Source organism: Phymastichus coffea, unplaced genomic scaffold, assembly GCF_024137745.1.
Source record: "Phymastichus coffea isolate CEN01 unplaced genomic scaffold, Cenicafe_Pcof_1.1 PCOF00080, whole genome shotgun sequence".
In the NCBI taxonomy this organism is placed as follows: Eukaryota; Metazoa; Arthropoda; class Insecta; order Hymenoptera; family Eulophidae; genus Phymastichus; species Phymastichus coffea.
In genome coordinates this window covers 504,547-510,431 of record NW_026706891.1, presented here as the reverse complement: position 1 = coordinate 510,431, position 5,885 = coordinate 504,547, and the positions used below count along the sequence as shown (strand labels likewise).

The 5,885-nt window shown below is 28.9% G+C and overlaps 1 long non-coding RNA gene across 1 annotated transcript; it reads left to right on the top strand.

Moving 5' to 3' along the window:
• Nucleotides 1–544: 544 nt before the first annotated feature.
• Nucleotides 545–1,142, top strand: LOC131668556 (uncharacterized). The gene is made up of 3 exons (XR_009302294.1): nt 545–655; nt 839–961; nt 1,024–1,142. It is a non-coding gene; the product is annotated as an uncharacterized LOC131668556 (long non-coding RNA).
• Nucleotides 1,143–5,885: the final 4,743 nt, after the last annotated feature.

Genomic DNA, 5,885 nt, shown 5'->3' with positions numbered 1-5,885 from the left:
AAATTCAAATCAAAAGTGGTAAGTTAATACTCATTTTTTTTTATGAAAATCCATATCCATATTTTTTATAATTGTACTTGATTTCTTATAATTCGTAGAATAAAATATTCATTTTTAACAAAGAAAATAGAATGTATAGTCTAGTAAATTCTAAATCCAAAATGAGTTAGGCATATTAATCACGTTCTGAAATATTGGACTTTGAAGATGTCGCGGAAGAATTTGAAATCATGGATTCGTAGAATCTTACTGAAATTATATTTTTCAGATAAAACTGATGATGGAAAAAATATGCTATGACGATTGGAGAAATACAGCAAGAAATTTAATAAATACAGTAATGCCCCGAGAACTGCAGAATCTGTATTCATGTCTTGGCCAAAATGGAAAAAAACGACTGAAGGACACACACTTTTACACCCTTTTAGAATGTACTATATCCCATACGTTTTCTTTTACGTGGAAAGTTAAGCCACGTATACACACAGAGGTTTCAATTAATATTTAAAATTAATTGACGAAAATTTATTCTTTGTTATAGCGGCGGTTTTACTTGCTTCCCAGGATAAAGAAGGAAAACCTACAATTAGTGACAGTCAAGTAAAATCATATATAAGTGATTACCTTAAGTCGTCACCATTTAAAGGAAAGCATTGTAAGTTTATATATTTATTACCACATAAAAGAAAGATTGTTTATTTACGATGATAGTCTTACTATTGATGAGAACGTTTTTCTATTTAGTTTTTCCTAGTATAAGAAAAAATGAAAAATAAATTTTGTTACGCGAAACGAAACCATGTTTAAAAAAACAAATTTCATTGGAAATTATTTTCAGATAAGCCGAAATCAAAGAAAAGAAAAGGAAAAACGTCTGTGTGTGAGTATCTGATTTATGGAGAAAATGGATGCAATCAATATGAAGATGCTTCAACGGAAGAAATTAACGAAGCTGATCATGGTAATAGTAAAAATAAAGATGAATTAAATTAATGTTTTTAAATTGTTTTTCAACTATTTCAGATATCCAAAATCCGAAGAGAGCTCGAAGAGGTACTCAGCCTGAAGACGAGCAAAGACCAGATCGAGACACTTTGTTTATAAACGAGAAGGATGACATCTATTTCGAAGAATTATAATTTAAATTACTGTAGCTTGTGTATATTCTTATATTTCAATAAATAACCAAAAAAAAATAAATATATAAAAAATCTTTTTATTGGAAAAACGCTTTGAAAACGTCTTGAAAACGTATAAACTTTTTAATTCATATAAGCATGGATTAGAAAACGTCTTCAAAACGCGTTGAAAACGTTTTGAAAACGTTGAAGCTTTTCAATCGGCATAAGCATGGTTTGAAAAACGTCTTTAAAACGCGTTGAAAACGTTTTGAAAACGTTGAAGCTTTTCAATCGGCATAAGCATGGTTTGGAAAACGTTTTCAAAATACGTTGAAAACGCCTTGAAAACGTTTGCAAATACAAATACCGAAAAGATACCGGACATATTTTACGTTTTCTAAACGTTTTCGAAACGTTTTTTTAACTTAATTTGGAAAACGCTATTTCGTTTTTCACAAAACGTTTTCAAAACGTTTTCAAAGCGTTTTTGTGTTATTCGGGTAGTGCTTAATCTTTTTTTTTAATTTTATTTTGAAATTCAAACCCTTATCAGTATATTTAAATATATCTTAAATGGTTTGATTTCGAATATTCTTAATTATATCAAAGTCGATTATGATATTATAATTCTATAAGATTCAAATAAGATTAGTAGAAAATTTTTCCGATTTTAAAAAGTTGCGCATGCGCGAGGCGTATTTAAAAAGTTGCGCATGCGCGAGGCGTATTTATAAGCCCGAAGATTCATATTCACTTTATTTGTTGAGAAATTTTCTCATTGATTTTGACTTTAAAATAACGTTACCAAACATGGCAAACTAGTTTTTATGAGTACAGTCGAACCTAACGCACTGCCTGCTCTCGGGAGTAGCCGACCCGTGCACTGCACGCCGCGCGTCAGCCAATCAGAGCGTTGGACCAGGTGTGCGTATACTCCCGCTGGTGAGCGGAGATCTGAGGGGCCCGAATAAATTTGACACCGGAAAATATTATACGCGCTATACTTTCTAGAGAAAAACAGTAAATTTGATGGTTAAAAATGTATTCCTTACTAAATAAAAGTAAATATTAATGCATATTTTCCACGTGGCTTGGGTAATTAAAAAAATGCTTCATTGATGAAAATAAATAATGTTTTTTGAGTATTGCTTTATCGTGGTATTTAAATTTTAATGAAATATTAAGGTTAAAAATGTTTCTCATTGACAAATAAATATTTCAATAATGCTTATTATTCAATCCCGGAAATGCTTATTTTTCAATGAAATTACATATAGAGAAAAATAGGAAACTTATATTTTTCCAAACCTAAATTCTAAAAGTTGTTTATAAATATTACATATTTACAGTGCACAATTTTGAAAAAATTGAGTTATCAATTTCAAAAAAATATTTAATAGATCAAAAATTATTAACAGTTAAACTTGCAAAAAAAGTTAATTTTTCAATTATTAACTTTTTAAAAATGTATTTAAAAAAAAAACTACAAGAGACGTTTTCATCTTAAAATGACCCAAATTATCTATAAAAAATTATTTTATTGAAAAAGAATTATTTGTACACGATTATTTAAACAACTGAGTTTTAAACAAAGCCTAGGGGTTTGTCGTAAAAATTATTAGTACCATTGGATTCAGCAGGTAAAAATACATAAGATTACATGGTTTTTACTTTCTGCCATCTTAGAGTATACGGGATGATACCTGGTTCGCGGATTAGCAGTATACGGCAGTGTTTGCCGCGCAGTGCTTAGGGAGAGAGAGCGCGCAGTGCACGGGAAAAGGCAGTGCGGTAGGAGGTAGTGCGTCAGGTTCGACTGTAAATAACTAGAGATTTCCTGTTTATTGACGATATATTAATTTACGATGCATTAATGCTTTATCAAATTTTCTCTAAATCGTGATAACTCATTAAGGTCGTATAAAAGTTTTTTTTTTCATTTTTATTTTTACTCGATTTCACGATTATTAATTCTATTTTTAAATACAATTATTTAAATTATTCACAGCGTATTTAGCTTTGAACTTCCGAATTTAGAATTGAAATCTTTTTTTGAGTAGATCGTCATTTTCGTATACTTGCATAAAAATCAAAATAAAAAATGATTTTATGTTATTTTATGATTTTCTTTTCAAAATTACAAACCAGGAAGACCTTCTGTATCGTACGAAAATTCGTCTAGCAGAACGCAATTTAGGATGATCCGTAATTTATCTGAAAGCATTACTGCTAAAGAGTGTTTTGATTTGGCGAAAAGAAAATTTAAAAATGAAGGAAATCATAGTGCCTTAAAAATCTTCGATAAATTGTGTCAGGAAGATTATGCAAATAATATACTACAAAAGGAACAGAAATATTCAAACTGTTCACAAATGAAACCATTGAATGCGGTTCGCTTATTAGTCGATTTAAACTTCACACAATCGACTTATCAAGAACTTAGAAATAATTCTATTGAACACGGTCATGATTTATACCCTTCATACCGCAAGGTTAGTTAAATTATTAGTATGCTTGAGTTCATAAAATTTGGTTTGAAAATTTTTTGTTAAAAATGAGTATTTTAGGTTTTAGCAGAAAAAGTAAAAACTTATCCACAAAACTACGAAGTAACAAAGCAAGACTGTACAGTGCCGTTACAAGAGCTTCTTTATCATACAGTTGAACGGTTATTTGAATTTCTAAAATGAAATTTTAATGAAGAGTTAAATAATTCCCCAAGATTGATTTTAATTTGTAAATATGGATTTGATGGAACAAATATAAAAACATATAAGCAAGAGTTATTTCAAAATGAAGGCGCAAATACTGCAATTTTCTGTTCGTGTATGATTCCACTTCAATTAGTAGACAGAAAAAACAATATCGTTTATTGGGAAAATCCCCGACCTTCGTCAACTAGATTTTGCCGAGCAATCAATATTTATTTTGAAAAAGAAACTACTCTATTAATTCAAAAGGAAGAATCAAAACTTAAAAAAGAAATTGATAACTTAAAAGATCTTCGTATTAATGGATGTAATGTAGGCTTTCAAATGGAACTAACAATGATTGATGGGAATGTATTAATTTTTCTTAGTTTCTTTCAGTCTTCGACATTATAAATATAATATTAATAAATATTTAACCGACTTAGGTTTGTGGTGCTCTTAATAATACATCTAGCCAAACGTGCTTTATATGCAAAACAACAAGATCTCATTTAAACGATATTGAAACATTGATAAACATGGAAGTTGATCCGGAATCATTGAGTTATGGGTTTTCCATACTACATGCGCATATTAGATTTATGGAATTAGTGCTTCATATAAGTTACCGTTTAGTTTTGGGAGAAAATGCAACGTGGAGGGTGAGTACTAAATTAAAAAAAAATAAATAAAATTAAACTCTATACCAATTATGTTCAAAATTCCTTCAAATAAAATCAGTCCAGAGTATATATTCAACTGTTTTCATTGATTAATTTAAAATTTTTGAATGTGGATATTTATTTTATATTGTAAAAAATATAAAACACTCATGTAAAGTGTCGTATCATAGAAATGTATCATTAATATTTTTCATTTTTATAGATTTCTAAAACGAATGTAGAAGAAGTTGAGCAACGCAAAAAATTAATTCAATGTAGTCTTCGAGACGAGCTGGGTATATTAGTCGATATTGTTTTACAAGGTGCTGGTAACACAAACGATGATAACACCGCTAGAAAATTCTTCAAGAACTTTAAGATAGTTTCCAATTTAACTGGTAATTGTAATCACTGAATCATGGATTGTGGATTTTATTATCAGATCTCTGTTATTATATTTTATATCTATAAAAAATTTGGTGTTGTAGGATTTGATGAAGATCTACTTCAAAGGTTCCATGTTATTCTTGTAGTGATATCGTCTGGATATAAAATAAATACTGAGGAATTTCAAAACTATTGTGAAGACACAGCTAAAATGTATGTTACATTGTGTATCTTCTACTACATGCCCCCCTCTGTACACGTTATCTTATTACATGGTTGGAAAATTATGGATAGACTTATTCTACCGATCGGATATTTTTCAGAAGAAGCTTTAGAGAGTAATAATAAGAACGTTAAGAGATTTAGAGAAAAATTTACAAAAAAATGCTCTAGGTATTTATTAATATTTCTTTGTTAAAATGTAAAGTAAGATAATTATCAACATTAAAATCTCTTTGGATAAAAATTTGCTTTTGTAAAAAATCGTCAATAATATTCCGTATTCAAATGTAGATTATTATTATTATTATTATTATTATATGTGACAAACTAATCTTTGTAATTTAAAAAATGTAAAATCAATCAGTACATAAAGAATTATAAGATTGTCAATTAAAATAATAATTTTTTCAGAATCGAAACAAATAAAGATATGTATCAGAGACTTTTTCTAAATTCCGATCCACTAATAACATCTCTCAAAATATTACCAAAGACAAAAAGATCAAATTGTCGGAAGAAATGAAAAGACTATTACTTGTTGACACTACCCAAGAAGAGACTGAATCAGATAATAGTGATGTTGACTGAAAACACTGTAACATACCGACGAATTAAGAGTAATATATATGTATATATATATATGCATATCTGCATATAACACAAATGTCATTAACATTCGAAACTGTACAAGTAAAATGGATCGTTTACGCAAATAAAATCAGTACTCGAAATAATATGTTGTCCATAAACCTGACTCAATAATCGTACATCTGGCATAAGGTAACATATAATTAATCTATTAA